Raw genomic sequence first — 22,421 nt, 5'->3', positions numbered from 1 at the left:
AAATTATAAGATGAGAAAAAAAAAGTTACTGGAAAACAATTATTTTTTCAGAAGAGGCAAAAATTAAAGATTAATAAAAGTTTTAGAAGGGAAAAAATTATATATATGGTAACAAAAAACAAAAACAAGCAAAAAAAGAAAAGAAGAAGAAGAAAAAAAAGAAAAAAAGTCTTTTGATTTTTTTTTTTTGGGGGGGAGGAGTGGGAAGAATCCTGTATCTCCCTTTTGTCTGTAACCAGTCTCTTGTTGGAGTCTCTGGTCAGCTTGAGGTCCTGTGGCTTGATTGGTTTCTTAAGTCGGTTGGTTGGAAGAGGCAGAAAAATGCTCTGCTTTACCCAAGATTTTGAGATCCCCCTCCCAGGTTAGTTTTCTTGGAGGGTGATCTGCTTTGAGAATCACAAAAGAGGGGGATGTGGTGATGAGGCTAGGTTCTCGGTAGAGTTGAGGCCTTTCAACAAACAGTAGCTTTTCCCTGGGGCTATTTTTTGATATAGCTCACAGCGCCCAGCCTGGAGCCATTCTCAGGGTTTCTTTTTTTCAATTGATTGTGGTGGCTGCTAGAGGGAGGGGCAGCCTCTGTCTCTGGTTACCCAGTGAGGCAAGGCTCTCCAATGGCTGACGCCTGAGCTGCGTGACTTTTCCCTGGATGGAGCTGAGTTTGGCAGGTCACTTTGCTGTTAAGTTCTTGTGACCTGCTAAATGACTCGTTTTATTCCAAGGCCTGTACTGGAGCTAGCAGCTCCTCCGAGCTTTGTCGGTATCCAAGATGGAGATCACCGGTGCTGGGGGGGAGGGGTGGCCTTCCCTCCTCTGCTCCCTGAGAAGGAGTGAGGACGTCAGGCTTGTACTCACGCCGAGTCTTGGATCCCGGGTCGTCTCTGGTCTGCAAACAGCAGGATGAAGATGTCCGCTCCTTGTCGGTTCTTGTTGGTGTTGAGTAGAATCCGCTGGTCCGCTGCGTCTGTCTCCTTGGTCCCGGACTCTCTGTGTCTCAGGTATGACCCCGCGGCGGTGGTCACCGCCGTGACCCTGTCGCCGCAGCGGCAGCTGATGTGTTTCCTTGGCTTCCCCTCTCTTGTCTAACTCTCTGTCCTGTGATGGCACACTTGGTGTGATTCTCTGTCTTAGGACTGTTCACTGGAACTCTAAAACTGCTTTCTATGCCAGAGCTTGTTCAGATTCCAGCTTCTCTTCCGCCATCTTCCTGGAACTCTTTGTCCTCAGTTTTCAATCCAAAATATATTTGACAGAAAATTTTTTGTGATTTTAAGTCATTCTAGATATCAATAAGCATAAGGGATATAAAGTTTTTTCAGTTCAACTGTTTTTCACTTTTGTTCGTGAATAAATGGAATCCTAGCTTTAATGAAGGACAAAAAAATGAAAATACTTTAACAGAATGTGTTTGACTTAGTATTTAGGAAGAAGTACAGTCAAATATCCAACAACATATATTTCTCAACCCTTACATCCTGATTACATTTGCAGTACCTTTACCCACCTTTAAGAACTTAAAGGTAGCAAATAACTCAATGTAACTATTGTTATATATGAGGAGGCTACCTTTACCATGTACAGAGTAATCAGACATTTGGGTGCAATGTTCAATTTTGTGTTGATTGTGTGGAAGGGACAATATGAATAAGGTTGAACACAGGAGACATGAACAGGATTTTTGAAGGTTACTACTTGAGTTATACTACAAGGGTTAAAATATGCCTCAAGAAAAACCTTCAATAGATCCTGCTTAGGCATGGTTACTTCACATAAAATTCCTATGTGCACAAATACAACTAACAAGCATTTTTCGTGAAGATGGTAAGATCATTCATTTTCACCTATTTTCATGTATTTTGATATTATTTCTTTCTTATATTTTGATGAATAATATTGAAGACATGGAATTTTATTCAAGTATGTTTTGTTCAAACTGACTAAAAGGGCACAAACATTGTTTGACTGATTTATTGTAGTTTCAGCTAGTGAATTCTACAATATAAAAATTGGCATGAATTTGAATCTTAGCACCTATAGTACTAGTTCAAATTCTCCTTTCCAATAGTTTTGTTGTGCTTAATTTCAGGTTAGAGTTATCTGGGCCAATACTTTCAGATTTCCACTTCTTTAGCAATGTAAGGATGAAGAAGGAATGTAAATTTCTTATTGAATATGAACAAAATATGCCAGCAAACAAAATACATGAAATATGAAAAAGAAAGTGAGTCAAGGGAGGCTCTCTAACTTTCTATTTCTTTCACACAGCTATGGGAACGAAAAATATTCAACATTGCTTTGTTGAAGTACAATGCAATGATAGATTTTCAAAAATGCTCCATCGTGATAATTTTAGAACTATGTTTGTGCAATTCTTTCTTTCTGTAGTCAAAAATAAAGTAAAATCTCCTAATACACTATTAGGATAAATGCTAAGACTCTATTACCTACACAGTATAAAATTACTCATGGGGCATAAACACATCCTTTCCAAGGTCATATTAATTTTAGCAATCGATTTTACAAATGAGTGCTATAATTAATACTCATTTTCCCACAAAGTCTTTTATTGTTTATAAAAAGCAGTGTTAGGCATATCTATCTTTCTAAAAATGTAATTCATTTTAGCCTGTATATCACATGAATAAGTACTACACTCTACTCATTCTAGCTGCTAATTGTACTGTTATTTCATGTATAATTTGTGAAGATTTAACTTGTGTAAATATATTGGAGGACTATATTTATACACCTGAATTCAGAAGGTGATCACCAGGTACAGTGGTTTTCAAATCAGATTATTTCTGGTTATGTGCATACTAGACAGGGGTATTTTTCCTATTGAGTTCTATAATATAATGGATGCAATCTTTGCAGAACTATTTGAACATGAATACGATTTTTTGATAAAATCAACACTAAGAATTACATGAAATCTTTGACAAGAAAACACTAGGGGTAAACAAGTGATTTCTGTGCATTCTGGATTAAGTAATGTGTATAGAAGCCACAAAGAATCACTGTAAGCAGAACCCCATCCATGGTTTGTTAAAATGGAAATATGTGACAATATAAAAAGACAGAATGTTTCTGCCATTTCAGACAATGACCAACACCAATAAGAGTACATTGCCTTTCTTTTAAATTTTCCCATAAGTGTTCATGTCTGGAGAATTGACACCTGTATGTGGTGAGTAGAGCAAATATTAATGACTATATTTTCTGATGTTGGGCTAGGCTGTTTTCCATCCACAAAACTAATGGACAAGAAATTTAAACTGAGGATACTTGCTGAGAAATATATGAACTAATATATATTTTTTTAGCAATGATAATTTTCTATCACCAATCAGTTCCTGGTTATTTACTTCAGAAAATTGTGATTGCTGAGAATCCATTTGGGTACAGAGATTCAGATAGTTCCCTATCATTCTGATACTTGTACTACCACAAGGAAAAAGTTTCATCAAATAATTTTGTGACACTAAACCTGTGTGCACATTTTGGCTGAATGTTAGTACAAATTGCAAATGTTCATAAATCCTTCAATGTCATTGTCTAGAATACAGCTTCAGTGAATTATTTTCCTATTTCTTCATGAGTCACACTGTCATATCAAATTCTATTTTCCCAATGCATACATTGTGCACTATTTGTAATTGTCACTTTCATTACGCAAAAAGTATGAACAAAAGCAAAATATTCTCCATATGGACAATGTGCTTAATTCTTTAAAACCTAGTATCTAACCATCTCTATTACTTGCATTGAAAACTGTTTTTAACAAAAGTAATTTGTGTGAAGTAGCCAATAGAAACAATGAAAGAGAAAATATGTTGGCTTATCAGAAAAAATGAGAATGAGGATCATATTGCATGCTGGTCAGTAGCAGGGAGAATTCCTTCTAGAAAACAAAAGTACTGAATTTTAGTACTTTTTAAATGAAATGTAGTTCATTTAAGTATAGGAAGAAGTCAGATACTGTCCTATATTTTGCCTCAAATGAGAGAAGCAGAAGTTGTACTGTGGATCCTAATTTCTTGAATCTTACATAAGCTGTATTTGCCATATCAAAGAAAGGATGATCACACCCACTATAGACACATACAAAACGTTATCATTGCTTCTAAAAAGCCTTATGATGTTTTTTGCAGGAGGTGAATAAGGTCTAAAATATCTTGATTTGCAACTACCCTCTAATAAACGTATTGATGGTATAATTTCTGTCTACTTCTCAGAGAAATCCTGAACTGCTTTGGTGTATCTGATCCAATTCTTGAGACATCAAGCCTCCCATAGCATCCTCTCTTTTTGTCAGTACCTAAGTGTCCATGTTCCTGGTATCGCTGAGATGTAAGATTTTCCGTTTGTAAAAAAATCAGGGCCTTCGAATACTTCTTTCTTATATTGTTTTTGTTACAATTGTCTCAAACCAAGCTCCCTACTTCTACGCAGAGCAATACTGAAATGCTTCAAATCCTCAGTAATTCTAATAATGGAATATTGAAAGCCCACATCAGCCTCAGACCTTTCAAATATTTGAATAATAAGCTCATATATTTAGTAATACTGAATTGAATTTCATGAGTTCTACGTGAACCTGTCAGCACGTTTTAGGTAACTGTTCTGCAATCAAATGTTAGCTTCCAGTTTATTTTAGTGTTGCTCAAATATAACATGATTATATAAGCCTATATATACATATATATTGCATATTATGTTATATATACATAATTATATATTCATAATTATAAACCCACACATTAACAGGTATTTCTCTATATATTCCATATTCATGTTTCAAAATAAAATGTAACATTAGGATTTGTATAATTAATAATATACTGTATATGTAGGAAAAAATGTTCAGAGAACTGTTTTCTCTCTCTGTTTTTCTTTAACTTTGCAGTTAGTTGCTTTGAAAAATACTAGGCCTTTTATTCTTACATTTTCTGAATATGAATCTGCAATGTGAATTGAAAAAATAATTACAAAGATCAAGATTATCTACTGGGAAGGCAAATGTTTTGGCAGAAGGTGAATAAGGCCTAAAATATCTTGATTTGCAACTACCCTCTAATAAACGTATTGATACTTGACATTCCGGTCTATGTAAACAAACACTGTCACTCTGAGGCAAACTCTCTCCAACTACTCTTTCCAACTCTCTCTCAATATGGCGTCAGAATGGAGATAGAGGGTATACATTAAATTTTTATGTAGAAACAGCCTACTTACATAGCCTGAATCTATTTGCATTAGTAAATTTACACTAGTAAGATTTATTTTTACTATATGCTAATATCAATGTTCAGTAAGCATCATTCATTACCATGGAATTTTCCTAATGCCTAAATGATTCAGCCTGTTTCTTTTGAAAAATAGCATTTTCAACTTTTTCATAGCTATCATTAAGAAATTATAAATAGTAATGTAGAAAATAATAATAATTGAAGATTGATTTAGGAGCTGGAAAGGTGACAGCAGTAGAGTATTGCCTTGTATGCATGACGTCCTGAGTAGGATTCCTTAGCACCACATAAGCAAGAAAATTCAGATGTTGTGCTGTGGCTTCAGTGGTACAGCAATAGCCTTGAGCTGAAGAGTTGACGAACAGTGCTCAGGCCCAGGGTTTAGGCCCCACGACCAACAAAATAAAAGATTGTTTTATTACATGGACCAGAGAACGTGTACTGATGTGTAGGAAGAATGATATGATTTATTGCGGCTGCTTGGATAATAGGAAAAATACTTTTGTCTAGGCAGAAATTACAATCAATACTTGATGTCTAGAGGAATACTGTGGGAAATCTATTCATAGTATTCCTTGACTTAATATTCACACTTATCTAATGGACTGAATTGTAGGCCAAAAATAGATAGTAAGAGAAAGTGGGAAATTGTCCTCCAGTTTCATTCCGGAAGTGAGCATTTTCCTTGTCAAAAGCAGAAGTGGGGCTGAGTGACCTCAGGTGAAAGGAAGTAAGAATTATTGGCTACTTCACAATAATGGTGTCTTCACCCCCTGAGAGGATACTACATAGCAATAGCTGTTCTTCTGAAAAACCTACAGGTGTGACGTCTTTCCTCATAGGGAAAAAAGTTATCATAAATTTGTTTGCTGAAAACACTTGAGTGTAGGAGACAGTCTCTAGTCATCTTTTTCTTCTTCCACCTTTTATAGATGCAGACTTTCTATTTTTCTCTTGAATAGGACTAGGGCCTTTCTCTCCTAATGGTTTTTCTCCCTTTGTTTGTTTTTGATTCCTACAATTGACATCCCAAGGAGTATTTTCGAAAATTTTCTCCAAATTGGACAAGTGTTCAATCAATAAAAGGATTAAAATACTTTACTTCCCCATTCTTTTAATTCTGGTTGTAAAGCCTGCTCCTGGATGGCTAGATGACTCCACCCTCCTCGCAGCAAAGTCTCCACCCACTACCTGCATTACCTAGCCAACTGGGACACCTGGAAGAGGTCATATCTGTGTCCGCTGAGGTCACATCTGAATTTAAGGTGCCAGACCTTTCTCTGCCCATACCATAGATAAGACATAGCCCAGGCCCATAGCCCCTCTTGTCTAGCTCTTTCTCAGCTCTTTCCTTCACTTCTCTTTCCCAGCTCCCTTCTCTTTTCTAGCTCTCTCTCTCTCTGATCTTTTCTAGCTCTTTCTTAGCTCTTTCCTTCTCTTCTCTTTCCCAGCTCTCTCTCTCCCACCTTTCACAAACGCTCTCTTTAATAGCTCTTTTCTAGCTCTTTCCCAGCTATCTGTTTCCCAGCTCTCTCTTCCCTTTCCCACCTCTCTTTCCCAGCTCTCTTTCCCAGGTCTTTTGCCAACTGTGTGGATTTCCAACCTTGCCTGCTCCCAGCAGGTCTACTAAATAAACCTTCCACTTACATGAAAACCACATGTGTGGTGCTGTTCTTTCTTGGTTACCTATTTTTAAAAACCTAACATAAAGGGTGCTGTGACTCGGATAAAGGGCTTAAAGTCAGGATAGGTGGGATTCCTATCCGTTTTTTTCACTTTTTTTCTTTTTTTGTTTGTTTTTCCCTTTTTGCTCTGAGGAATACCCACAGTTCTGATGGACTTTTGCAAACCCATCTGTCTGCTGTGGACACAGTGCATCCATACCATTGCTGGCCTTCACATCCACATCTACACCACTTCTCTACTCTGGTGAGTGAAACTACTTTGTACGGTTCTCTGTTGCTCAGTCTCTGTCCAGACATGGTGTCATGCCAGAGAGCTCCTATGGCTTTAGCTGGAAGGCTGGTCACCTCTGAAGCCGAGGACACTTGGCTTTGTGGGCTTGGCCATTTCTCCCTAGGGGGCTCTGGGGGAAGTCAGGACGCTGCTTCTGCCTGGTCAGCTCTCCTTCACTCACCAGCCTGACTCTCCTACACATTTAATGGGGTGCTGCTAATCATGCCCAAGCCAAGAAGCCCCTTTGAAATGCCTCCTGCACTCCCTGGAAAGCCAGAGCACATCATTTTTATGTCATTCTCAGATGTTGACAGTTTTTGCCACTGCAATGGTAAATGATCAGAAGTCTGTTTCCTAAGGCTCTCTTTACTCTCTCTCTGCCATTCATGTCCAAATTTCCCTATCTTTCCCTTTCTCCTTTCTACATTTTGGCTTGTGTCCTGCAGAGTGTGATGCAGGCTGGGTCCCGGGGAATTATTGCCCCTCCCCCACTAGATTCCCTCTCAAATGCTAGCCAATGTAGGCTTGGTCTATTTGTTCAGGGTTTCTTTGTATTTTTTTTTTTTTTTCAGAAATTTGCCATCTTGAGTTCGCCATCTTGGCCACATGGTGGGATAAGGGTTTGGTCCCATCTGTCCCTTAATCTTCCACCAATTTTACTACTCCATCCATCTATTCTAAGGTGCCTTACTAACAAGTTGCTCTTTTCACAGGCTCTGGTAATGAAGGCCCAAACATGTGATGTGCTTTGTTAGCAAAGATGTCTAAACATTGATGTCAAAGTTTTATGTTTTCAGTTTTAACTTTTTTTGTTTTGAGCTGACAACATGGTTCTAAAATACTGGGCATATCTGTGCTAAAATTCTCATCACATCTAATGAGTTTTGTCATTTCAGAATATTTGTAGGCAATTCTTGATAAGGACCAGGTAAGATATACTTATTCTATTTGATCTCCTTGTTGCTTTAATTGGAAATAATAAAGGCCTTTTGTGGCAAAGATTTCAATTCAAAGCCAACCCGGTCTGAAAAATTCCTAAGACTATCTCCCAACTAACCTTCAAAGAGCCAGGCTGGAAGCATGGCTCAAGACTCTTACCTCTTTTTAAAAACTTAACACTGGTGAACTTGTAATGTATTTTATTCTCATCCCTTTTATGTGTGCCAAAGCAATCATTTGTTTAAGGTCTTCTGTCTCTGCTTCATGGCCACTAGCCACTGTTCTACTAAAATGCACTACCTATTGAATCACAGATGTGCATTTGGGTATATATGTTCTCTAGGAAGCAGTTCCCAGCATGAGTCTTCCAACTGATCTCATACTTCTAGTAAGAATTAAGTCATATTTATAAGAATGACAAATCCTCTAGAATAGTTCATATTTCCAAACGGTTTTTGATATTGTAAAAGTGTATTTTGAACTGGTTAATTCAGATATCCATAATAGAAAACTTTTTCCAAATTTGCTCAATAATTTTCAGGGTAACCCATCCTCTATTAGTTGTTTATTAGAAAGAAAATATACCTAAAATATGTAATTTTTTGAGCTCAAAGCTGTACATTTCTATTGCTTTCGCTGTTACCCTAATCTGTGAATTAGATAGAGAAATCAATGTATTTCAGTTCAAGGGTGTCTGGCTACACAAATCTGTAGAAATTAATATTTTCTACCTAGTTGCTTTTCATTTCACTGAAGAAATCACGACACTTAACACGTCTGATTTTGAAACGTTTAATCATCTTTTTCCTGAGAGTTTTTCTCCCAACAAGAATGCTGATATTTACCTGTTCTCACAATGGAAGACCAGACACAGGTTATACCATTGTTTTGGTAAATTATTTCAACTCTTCTAGTTTACCTTATTTGATATTGACAAAAGCACACAGAACAGGGAGACAGGATTTCTCTTGATTGAGTCTGAAATTTTAGACATGCTGATAACATTGATTTATTTGGTGTTATTGTAATGGTGGTGGGTTTTGGAGTTGGCTCCTGAAATCTGGGATTGGATGGTGTCACTCAACTCTTCAGCTCATGGCTAGTGCTCTACCACTTGAGACAGTGCCCATTCCGGCTTCTTTTATCTATGGTGTGCTGAGGAATTGCATGCAGAGCGTCATTCAAGCTTGTTAATGTATCTAGTACTGAGCAACCTTCCCAACCTCTGAGTTTAGATATGCTAGTTTGACATGTATGCCTGCAAGTAAATCATGGGCCTTTTCTAGATTGGAATGTCATAAAACAGGTAAATCATGGACCTTCAATGGATGTTACACCTGAGAAGAGAACAGAGACTATGTGTTACAATGGAAGCAAATTAAAATTTATTTAATTAGAAGGAACATTTTTATAATACAAAAATACGAATCATCTAAAAGAAACTTTATTTTAGAAGGTAACTTACATAGTAATACTCTCAAATGTATGTCTTCATTTTTCCAATACAGATTCCTAAGGTAATGTATTGTCATAAAGGAATTACTGCATACATTTATATGTTCCCTAGTATATTGATACTTGCAGAGGAAATTCCTTTTTCAGAATTCTGTGAATCCTGAGAAGTTATTGCAATATCTCTATGATAAAAATCACAAGATCATATAATGCAGGTTCCCATACCTACAGTGAAATACAGAAAAATAACCTTTCATTGGAAAATGTTGGTACTACAAAACTTCTATTGTTCATGGATAAATTTGTGTATGGTTTGTAAGGTAAATTTTTTGAAATGTATGCAAATAATGTGAGAGAGTGTGTGGGCAGAAATGCCATGAACAGGCTTTGTATTACTTCTGAAATCTCAGCAGCATGTAATGGAAACTATGACAGTGACATTCCAACTTGTGTATTTCTACAGCAGTATTTATAAAGCCCTATTCCAAGCAGAGAATAGACAAAATGTTTTGTGTGGCCAATTATGTGTGCCATATTTCCCATATATTAATGTTAGTTTCCTGTTACTCATTATTGACTAATGGACAAAAGGTAAGTTATTTGTATGATTAAACATTAACTTAATATATGAAGAAATCTACTGTATTATCTTATGACCTGGAATTCAGCTTGAATCCTTGAACTTTCATGCCGTGGTAATAAACTCATAACATAGAGAGATTCAATGTGTTCCTGTTTTATATTTAGGGTATTGATTACAAAGTTGTTTCTCATTTTGATGATAAACTTTACAATATTTGAAGGTTGACAGAATTGTGGGTAGACTATTAAGTTTCTCCTGATTTAATCCCATAAGTTTTAGCACTGTAGGCGAGACTATTTCTGGGGTTTTTTGTTTTTATTTTTTAAAGAAGATACATACGATGACCCCACATTTTGGATGATTCCAAATATTCTTTTCATTCATGCCTTGTATACCTTCATCAATTCTATGTAAGGAATCAATATTTGAGCAAACAGAGGCCAAAACATTTCATAGTGCCTAGCACTCTTTCTTCATTGAAGAAATCATATCTGTATTTGATATCTGTGTAAAATTTTTTGACGGTAGCCAGGGCTTAAGAGCCCTAGGGACCATTATGTCCACTATCAAATGAGAAAAGTCAGAAAATTTGCTATGCCCGAATTTTTAGAAAGCTATATCTCAGTGAAATGATGCAATAGCACTGAACACAAACCACTTCCAGCTCTTCAGTCAGTCAATCATTTTGCCTTTTAAAAAAAATAGATGTATAATATTAGAGCCACTATAATCTAGTACGTCAAACAAATATGGGTTTCTCCCTTTGGCAGAATCTTTGGAACATCCTAGCCCCAGTTTTGTTTGAGGCACAATCAAATCCTCTGGCAACAACAGGCAAAGAAAATGCTGCTTACTTATGACAAACTATTATCTTTCAAAATTGAAGGTAAAGAAAATGATAAATGAACAACGAACTTTCTGTTCTACATAATCATAAACTTTGCTCACTGCAAATGAAGATTTGGATTGCTCTTGGACCTGGAGACTCTGTGACTGGTGGCAAAATTCAAGTATTGTTTCAATAGGAATAATTCACCCTTCCATCCTATGAGTAATTAGTCATTTATATTCTAGTTAGTCTAATTCATAAAGATTATAGGAAGAACTAAACTCATACTGCTTTCAAACTGTATGGATCAATGCAGCATTTGATAAACAATATATGTTCATTCTTGTGGTTAGGGAATTTCTTATCCTCAATGTGGAAGAAAATGAATAGGACATTGGAAATGATTTTAGAGTGTGGAAACCACACTTGAGCTAGGCCTGGTGATCATGCTTTTAATTCTAGTATCTCAGATATTTGACATATGCATATCTCCTTACAGATTCATAAACTGAAGGATTTTTCTGAGATTCATTTCTAGAATGAATGATCTCATAATCCAATAGTTATAGAGGAATATTTACTTGAGGAAAATCATAGTTTACCTTGTAGTACTCCAGTGTAGATGACAGTCCCCAACAAACAAGAACAAAAAACCATCAACACACTAAGGAAGGAGAAAAACAGCATAATATGCATGGCTTAAAATATTTTAATCCTCCCAACTCAGGAGGCTGAGATATGAGAATCAGGTTTCAAGGCAGCCCAGCAGGAATCTCCTATTAACAACATCAAAACTGGAAGAGGCACTGTTTCTTAAGTGGTAGAGGATTATCCTAGAGCTGAAGAGCTCCTAAGCTCAGAGTTCAAGGCCAATGTCTAAGAACAACTGGAAAAATAGACACAAACATAATTCAATATTCATCAACTATGCCCCATACTGACTCTTATACTCACTTTGGAAAAAGTGTCTGAATTATTTTCTCCACGTAGCAGCCATTTAGGTTTTATACACTCCCTATATGGAACATCTTGCATTTTGTCTTTGAAATCAACAGAGTAATGTGTGAAGCAGCAGTGATATTTCCCTACTTCAAGATCTGTTAGATCACATAATGTGACTCTCTGGTAATACTAATCTGGCTCCCTTATGTAACATATCTTACTTATGGAATCGTAAGTATTTTGGCTACTAAGAACAATATGGTACTAGAGAAGCTGTGAATTGATTAGATTTTTGACAATTTAGGAGACCACACTATTATTTCCTGATTTGTCTCTTGTACTATGCTAAGCCTTAGCAAAATGTGCTTTGTCATGATACATGTATGAGGAGACAGAAAGACTTTGAAAAAACGATTACTGTTTGTTGATCACCACCCAACCTTATGGTATGTGAATTGCTCCCTGAAGGAACAAATTTCAAAATGGAAAATCCCACAGCATTACCTTTTATTCTTCCTGAGAACTCTGCTGTTGTTCAGTAGAACTGAACTCTTGATGGAATTGTGACCCTTTTTAACTCCAATAGATAAATATCCTACTATTTATATTTATTAAATCTAGGTTTGATTGGCACTCATTGACTATGAACATTTTATTCCTTTTGAGGATAGTATAAATGAAAATAGTAAATCAGAAATGTGTACATTGTACAATCACAGTGATTGTAGAAGACCCTTCTTCATAATGACCCCTCAAAATTCTCCATCACATACTGAAAACATGTACCCATATGAGAAAGATGTTACTACTATCATGTTATATTTCCAAATCTTACCATAATCTTTCAGCTGGACCTAAAAGCCAGCAGGCATTACTTCAGAGTTTCTTCAGAAGGATTAGAAAGATGAATGTCGATGTAGTGAGGGATAGTAAAAGTTGTGAAATAGTAAGTTTTGTCCACCCTTGACTAAAAGTAATTGCTTACAAAATAATTGTCTTCACAATGGCAAGATAGTTCACAAATGTTTTATTTGTACATAGGAAATAAGCTGTAGAAACTGTGTCTAACCTTATAACAAAGAGGCAAATGTATCATTTTTAGAGGTAAATCTGTTGTTGGAATGCAAGGTTTAAAAAAAAACACTGACATCTAATATATATTACTTCATAAATCTTCATAAATCTTACTTCTGTATATTTTTTGAAAATGTTCATTTCACTTCCTAACTGATATCTGGGTTTCCACTTGAGGTGGAATCAACATGAAAGTTCGAAGGAAAGCCTCAATGCAAATCTTGCCTTTGAAAATCATGATAAGGGGGGTTCTGGGAGGATGGCAGAGGAAAAGCTGGAGGCTAAACCAGCTCTCACATAGAAAGCAGTTTTAGAGTTCCAGTGAAGAGTCTTAAGCCAGACAATCACACCAAGAGTGCCATCACAGGACAGAGAGTTAGGCCAGAGAGGGAAATTCCATGGAAGGAGACAGATCTGAGCACTTGCCAGCAGCCGCTGCTGCAGCGGCAGCCATGGTGGCAGTGGCCATAGCCACCATACCTGCAACACAGAGTCCGAAACAAAGGAGCCAGACGCGGAGGGCGAGCAGATTCTACTCAACACCAGCAAGAACCGACAAGGAGCTTGTCTTGAACTTCGTCTTGAAGTTCACAGACCAGAGACAACCCAGGAACCAAGACTCGGCATGAGTAGAAACCTAACATCCTAACTCCTTCTCATGGAGCAGAGGAGGGAAGACCACCCCTCTTCCCCCCCAGTACCGGAGATCTCCATCTTGGATACTGACAAAGCTAGGCTGAGCTGTTAGCTCCAACTCAGGCCTAGGACGAAAACTAGAGTCATTTAGCAGGTCACAAGAACCTAACCTGACCTGCCATACTCAGCTACACCCAGGGAAAAGTCACCCGCTCAAGCGCAGGCCCCAGGAGTGGCTTTCTTCACTGGGAAATCAGAGCCAGAGGCTGCCCCTCCCTACAGCAGCCTTGACAATCAATTGAAATTCAGTAAACATAAATCCTGAGAGTGGCTCCAGGCTGGGCTCAGTGAGTTTCTCATAAGCTAACCCCCATGAAAAGCTACTGTTAGCTGAAAGGCCTCAACTCTACTCAGAACCTAGCCTCATCACAGCATCTCCAAACTTGAGGAAATAGCTATCTCCCTTTTTTTTTGATACTCAAAGCAGATCTCCCTCCCATTGAACTAACCTAGGAGGAAGATCACAAAGTCCTGGGTAAAGCAGAGCATTTTTCGGGCTATTCAAACTGACTTAAGAAACCAACCAAGCCACAGGAAAAGCAAACACCACAAGCAGATGAAAGACTCCAACAAGAAGCTGGTTATGGACCCAACGGTGATACAGAATTTTTCCCAGACATTCCAAAAACATCAAAGAACTTTTTTTTCCTTTTTTTGTACCTTGTATAAATGTTTTTCTAAAACTTATTTTTAATTTTTAATTTTTAACTTTTTTGAAAAAAAATTGTTTTCTAGCAACTTTTTTTTCTTCCTCTTATAATTTTTATTTTAGAGTTATATGTATGTGTGCGTTTTCCTTTCTTTTTTTATCTTTTAAAGAATTTTTTTTTACTTTTTTGTTTTTTGTTTAGCTCTACTGTACTTGTGATGCTTTTTTCTTTTTTCTTATTCTTTTCACCTTTTCTTCTCTTTCGTTCTTCTTTATGTGACTTAATTGCTGTTCTGCACATCCTCATATATACCTACAGTCGATTATTAGACTTTATCCTCCATTGTGTACACAATCCACAAATTTATTACTCAATTCAAAACCTCTTAGACTTAAATTCCTTAATAGCTGTACTACCTCTTTATATCTAAGTATTTTTATTTTTAATATTTTCACATCTCCTTTTTATCTCTCCCCTTCTGTCATTATATCCACCTTCTCTGAATATTTTGTTTCTGATTTGCATAATAGTCTTAATTTTTACTTTTCTATTTTTTTCTGGTCTCTTTTTCTTCCCTTTCTCTTTCTTCTTTCTCTCTTTCTCTCTCCTTTCATCCCACCCAACCTATTTCCTACTTTGAGATTAGGACTTAGTTAATTTAACTCTCCTGTGCCTTCCCACATCTCCCTATTCTTATTTTTACCCACATCTTTCCCTAAACCTTATAATTTCTGGTTTGCCAAATTTCTCTTTGCGGTTCATAGCCCATTAATATATAGTTGTTTTATGTTGAATAGCGGTATTTGTTGAACTAGATTGTATCTGCAGACTATTGACTGTGCAAATACAGACTTTGTTTGACGCTTGACTTGATACTGTTCTAGCACAAAACTGCTATTATTTTCATCCCAAATGGGAAGAGTAAGTCAGAAAAACACAAGAAAAATGTCAAGTCCAGATATCTCAACTCCCACTCACGATAATCAGGCGACAGAACAGATAATGAATAATCCAGAGGAGAGTTCCCAAATGGCTCTACAAACATTGCTGGCAAACATTATTAATGAAAAGATTGAAAACATACAATGATTCTGTATGAGTGTGATCGGGAGAGATAGGAGGTAAACAAAAGATCAATACAGGAAAAGATTGAAAACCTACAAAGGACTCTGTATGAGTGTGATAGGGAGAGAGAGGAGGCAAACCAAAGGTTAATACAGGAATATCATGAGCGTGGGGAAGCTACTCAAAAACTTATACAGGATTTGCGTGAGCAGCTTGAAAATATTCAAAGAGAAAGGCACAAATGGAGTGAGCAGGCTGAGAACACTCAAAGAGAACTACAGGAATAGCGTGAATGTGAGGAAGGTAAGCAAAGAGTGATACAGAAATGGAGAGTGCAGGATGAGAATACACAAAGATCACTAAAGGCATTCATGGAATCCATCAATAAAGAGCTGAAGGAAGTCAGGGAAACCACAAAGGGAATGCTGAATGGAACCCAACAGTAGGAATGGGAGTCCAAGGAAACCATAAACAATCAACTGCGAAATTTGAGAATAAACACTGAACACCAAATTAAGGGAGTAAAGAAATTCATACAATATCTAAAACAAAGCTTCAACAAAGAATTCGAAGCCATCAAATCTGACCAATTAGAAGGAAAAGAAAAAACAAAGTAGAAAGACTTGACAGCAGGTTAGACCATGCAGAAGATCAAATCTCAGGGAAGGAAGACAGCCTAGATATTATAGAGAAAGAACATACAACCATCCAAGACAAGTCCATGAAATATGATAGATCTACCCAACACTTGGAAGACACCATATGACATATTTGGAAGGCCTAATCTGAGGATAATGGGTGTAGAGGAGCACATAGAAACAGAAGTTAATGGTCTAGGAAATTTTTAACAGGATCCTAGCAGAGAACTTCCCAAACATGTAAAAAAGATTGGCCTATTCAGATACAAGATGCTTTTAGAACTCTAAATAGACGAGACCAGAATAGGACATCGCACCATCACATTATGATCCACACAAGATCAATTCAGACCAAGGAAAAAGATCTTTAAAGCTGTCAAGGAGAAAAGATTAATCACCTATAAAGGGAAAGCAATTAGAATCACAGCAGATTTCTCAGCAGAGACACTCAAAGCAACAAGAGCCTGGAATGATATATGCCATGACCTCAAGAAAAACAACTATCAACCAAGAATACTGTACCCAGCTAAACTCATTCATAACTAAAGATCAAATAAAAACCTTCTATAGCAAAGAAAAATTGAAACAATATATTTCTACCAAACCAGCCCTTTAAAAGATTCTTAAGGTGTCCTATACATAGAAAACCAACAAGACCACAATATAGGCAAGAAACTGCACCCAAACTGAGAATCCAAGAACCATAGGAAGAACACAGTTTTCACAGCCCCCAAGAAGGTGGATAACATGGCAGGAACATCCAAATACCTCTCAGTCCTATCTCTCAACATTAACGGACTTAACTATCCAATTAAGTGACATAGACTGTCTAGTTGGATTAAAAAAACAGATAGATCCTTCTATCTGTTGCTTTCAGGATTCAAATCTTGCTTGTAAAAACAAACACATTTTCAATGTTAAAGACTGCAACAAAATCTACCAGGCAAACGGCCCCCATACAGGCAGGAGTTGCAATCCTAATATCAGATAAAATAGAATTCAAATTAAAATTTGTGAGAAGAGATAAAGAAGGTCGCTACATACTAATTAAGGGATTTCTCTTTCAGGAGGATATTACAATTCTAAATATTTATTCGCCAAACACCAGAGCACCCAAATTTATCCAAGAAACACTACTTTCCCTCAAATGCCACATAGAGCCAAAAATCATTAGTTGTTGGGGATTTTAACACACCACTCTCCTCAATAGATAGATCAACTCGGCAAAAACTCAACTGAGAAACCACAGATCTAAACAACTGCATATATCAACTATACTTATCAGATATCTACTGAATATTTCACCCAGCATCATCGGAATACACATTTTTCTCAGCAGCACATCGAACATTTTCTAAAATAGACCACATTTTAGGCCACAAAGTAAAATTGTCCAAATTCAGAAACATTGAAACATACCTTGCATTCTCTCAGTCCACAAGGGAGTAAAATTAGAACTCAACCTCAAAAACCACCAAAGAAAGTCCGGTAACATGCGGAGGCTGAACAACACACTGCTGAATCATGAATGGGTCATGGAAGAGAATAGAAAGGAAATTCAAATCTTCATGCTATTCAACAAAAATGAGCACACAAATTACCAACTCCTCTCGGACACAGCAAAGGCAGTACTCAGAGGCAAGTTTATAGCTCTGAGTTCTTACATCAACAAATTGGAGATATCTGAATCCAGCAATTTAATGAGACATCTGAACCTCCTTGAAAAAGAGCAATAAACCCCAATCCAGAGGACAGAAAGAAATATTTAAAAGTAAATCAGAAATAAATGAATCAGAACCCCCCCCCCAAAAAAAAACTATAGAAAGAATCAACAAAACAAAGAGTTGGTTCTTCGAAAAAATAAACAAAATTGACAGACCTTTAGCAAACCTTATCAGAAAAAGTAAATAACACACCCAAATAAATAAAATCAGAGATGAGAATGGAAACTTCACAACAGAAACAACCAAGATTCAGAACATTATAAGGGAATACTTCTCAAAAGTTTATGCTAATAAGTTTGAGAACTTGGCAGAAATGGACCTTTTCCTAGCAAATATTGACATGCCAAAACTAAACCAAATGAGTTAAGCCATCTTAACAGGCCCATATAAAGCATTGAAATAGAAACAGCAACAAGAAACCTCCCACCTAAGAAAAGTCCAGGGCCAGATGGTTTTACAACAGAATTGTCCTAGGCCTTCGAAGTAGAGCTCACACCAATACTTCTCCAACTCTTCAATTAAATTGAAAGAGAAAGGTCACTACCGAACCAATTCTATGAAGCCATCATATCCCTCAGCCCAAAACAGGCAGGGACTCATCAAAGAAAGAGAACTATAAACCCATTTTTGGTTAATATTGATGCAAAACTTCTCAAAAAATTTATCCAATCTACCTCAACAATTCATCCAAAAAATCATAGACCACGATCAAACAGAATTCATTTCAGGGATGCAAAGCTGGTTCAATATATGAAAATCAATTAATATAATTCAGCACATCAACAGGACCACGTATAAGAATCACATGGTTATCTCAATAAATGCACAAAAAGCATTTGACAAGATCCAACACCCCTTTATGATGAAGGTTCTGGAAAACTTAGGTATCCATGGAACATTCCTCAATACAATAAAGGCTTTATATGACAAACCTACAGCCAGCATTATACTTAATGGTGAAAAACTAAAGCCATTTCCAATTAACTCAGGAAAAGACAAGGATGTCTACTCTCTCCACTTCTCTTCAATCTACTATTAGAATGCCTACCTACAGCAATAAGACAAGATGTAAACATAAAAGGGATCCAAATAGGGAAAGAAGTAGTAAAACTCTCCCTCTTTGCATTTAAAGAATCCCATAGATTCCACTCCCAAATTACTCAAGCTGACTCAAACTTTGGCAAAGTAGCAGGGTATAAAATTAACCCCCCCAAATCAATGGCTTTTCTGTATGCCAACAATGAGAAAAGCGTGGCTGAAATTAGGAAATCAACTCCATTTGTAATAGCCCCTCAAAAAATGTAATTCCTAGGAATTAACCAAAGAAATAAAGGACGTTTATAATGAAAATTTCAAAAACTTGAAAAAATATATCAATACAGAACTTAGAAAATGGCAAAAACTCCCACGCTCCTGGATTGGAAAGATCAACATCATGAAAATGACAATACTTCCCAAGGCTATCTACAAATTCAAGGTGATACCTATCAAAATTCCAACCTCATTCTTCAAGGAAATAGAAGAAGCAATCCAAAAATTCATATGGAACAATAAAAACAAATAATAATAATAATAGCAAATAATAATAGCAAAAACGCTCCTCAAAGGAAAGAACACTGCTGGAGGAATATCAATACCAATTTTCAAACTCTACTATAAAGTCATAGTAATCAAAACAGCTTGGTACTGGCACAAGAACAGACCTCAGGACCAATGGAATAGAATTGAAAACCCAGAAATGTACCTCCATACATATAGCCACCTAATCTTCAGTAAGGGAGCTAAAAAAATAGAATGGAAGAAAGACAGCCTCTTCAGTAAATGGTGCTGGTAAAATGGTTAACTACTTATAGAAAAATAAAGCTAGACCCTTATATATCACCCTACACCAGAATCAACTCCAAATGGATCAAAGACCTCTGAGTGAAAGCATACACTCTGAAAACATTACAGAATGGAATAGGAGAAACCCTAGGTCTCCTTGACACAGTTCGAAATAAATGTCAAAATAATCAAATAAATTTCAATGTGTAAACTTATAAGAATTGTGAAGAGTATATTTATAAATAATTTTCTTATTAATTGAATCTTCTTGTCAAGGTGACACAGAGTTTCATATGTATGGCAGTGATTATAATTCTGATCATATGAGTCCACACATTCCTCATTTTTCTAACATTATGTCTTCTGCCGCAAATCTCCATCCCAGCGCACGAAGTATAAAAGTTTATTCTAGCACGTTGTTTGTGAGAATTGATGTTGCATTGGTTAAACCTTAGTACCTTGTCGCAAATTTTGCTGTTCCCTTCCCATCCCTAATTTAGATTCATGTACATGTAATACACTAAAGAAGAATATCAAATAGAGTGACCTTGGATAAGACATCGGAAAATAAACGAAAAATACAAGAAAGAGCTTCACATAGCACATTTGATGTACTATGTCATTTTAATTGGCAACACTTAAAATGTAGGTTAACCATGGTTAACCTTATTGTAATAATTGGAATATGACCTGTTTCAACCTGGAAAAGGATTACAATAGCTGAATAGTTATGGAGATAGGAACATAGAAGATTATGCAGATCAAAATGATCTAGAGTTTTTCTTAAAGTACTATGAACAGCTGTTTGTTGCTTTCTTGTGATTTTCCTTCATTTTCTGTATGGTTTCTCCCTTTATGTCACTCAATTTTATTTTGTTAGCCTGTGAATTTTATACACATTATTCTGAATTAGGGCAAGAAAGGGCAACATTAAAATCTTAAGCCAGAGGACATATACCCCAATTTTCATCTCAAGACAACATGTAGGAAATGAAATTGACATCTGTGCAGGCATTTCAGGAATAATAATTTGAAAGAAAAATGAGGGATAGTATAACGTGACAAAAATCAACTCATTGTCTTATATACATAAATATAATTGCTAGGTACATCACCTTAAAAACAAAATTAAAATATAAAGGTGATTATTGATACTTATACTTATCATGGTTTTTATGTTTACCCATGGATAACTATGTTAATATATTTGAGGTCAATATACAGACTTGTGGAGATAATCCTGTTCCCTTTACAAACCTACATTAATAGAAAAGATGAGATTTCCTGAGTCTACAAGTTCCCAAACAAAAGAGTTGGAAAAAGTTACATTAAGTGAATTAAGCCAGGTCCACAACAACATAGATCCCATGGTTTCCCTTACATTCAATAACTAGCATATGTGTGAGAAAAGCAGAAACGGTCAGATAAGTTGATGTTAGGTGAAATGAACCCCAAGAAAAGGATTTTTTTTCTTTTTGTGATTGTTTCTAACATATTTATAAGATGATATCATTTTTGCTTTGTATGTCCCTCCCCAATGGTATAACCCTTGTTTTCACCATATTTGATGATGGAAAATGTGTGGAGGGGAAGGTAAAAACCAATTGTTTAAATAGGGATACAGATGGCCTCATTGCAACAATGATATTTATAAGACATTATGTCAAAAAATGAAATTTTCAAATTTGGCTCAGAAGTTAGGGAGGGAAGAGCTGGGACAGGTTTCGGGACGATCTAGGAAGATGAGAAGGGATGGTAAGGGAAAACAAAGGTTGAAGAAACAATACTTGATTACCTTGCTCATGTAATTATAACCCCTCTGATATGGGATTTTCACAATAAAAATAATTAAATTCAATCCTGAAGTAAATCCAAAACCTTTTTCAAATTACAAACTAAGAGGAACCACCTGCTCTAGTATGTCCATAATCAGAAACTCTGATATTTTAACACTAATAATTATTGTGGGTGACCATCTCACATCTTTAACTTCCTTATTCGTACTCAAATAAGTTAAACTACTCATTTTATTGGATCTTACCAATAATTTTGATATGATGGGTTATTTTAAAATATTCTTTAGAGACTTTTGTGGACCACAGTCCCAAATCAACTATAAGTATATGGGGCCTATACACAGGAGGGGAGGGGAATTACACACAAATGTAAATTAAGATGGAGTCATCGAATATGGTTTCCTGAAAAGATCTTGTGTTACACTCGAGAGTTACATTCCGCTCTTCTTTTAACCTTATAGAAATATGTTGAAAAGTAATCAAACGATGCAAAACCTCTTGCCCTAAAAATATTAGGATCTCGGCAGATAAGTATGGTAATTTCACAAAGTTCATGTTTTCCAAAAACTATATTTTGGATAATATTTTGTGTCTAAAACCTGTTTTTTCCGCATAGGAAAGAAGTCACAGTATCCTTCTGCAGATGAGATTAAACATGGAAAATCATTGAGATGGAAGAGAATTCTGCATAGTATGAAATATAGTTCAGATTTTTTGGTTGAAAAAAACCCATCAAAGGTTTCAGGGCCATTTCTATAGAATAGATATGTTGATGTAAAATTTGTATTATGGATCAAATTCATTGCACTTTTGTTATATATTTATTAGGCTCTAAAAATATAACAAAAAATGAAAAGGAAAATATTGACAGGAAAGCAACTACAGGGAAACATGAAGTGTGGTTTGTTCTCCATAAGGAATTATATGTATATTTGGATATGCTAATTGAACTCACCATGTGTACATAGAAATTGACATGGTGAATTCCATAGAAGATATAAAAG

Source organism: Dipodomys merriami, unplaced genomic scaffold (assembly GCF_024711535.1).
Source record: "Dipodomys merriami isolate MVZ:Mamm:240054 unplaced genomic scaffold, mDipMer1.0.p SCAF_18, whole genome shotgun sequence".
Taxonomy (NCBI): domain Eukaryota; kingdom Metazoa; phylum Chordata; class Mammalia; order Rodentia; family Heteromyidae; genus Dipodomys; species Dipodomys merriami.
Note: the sequence above shows the minus strand (reverse complement) of the source record.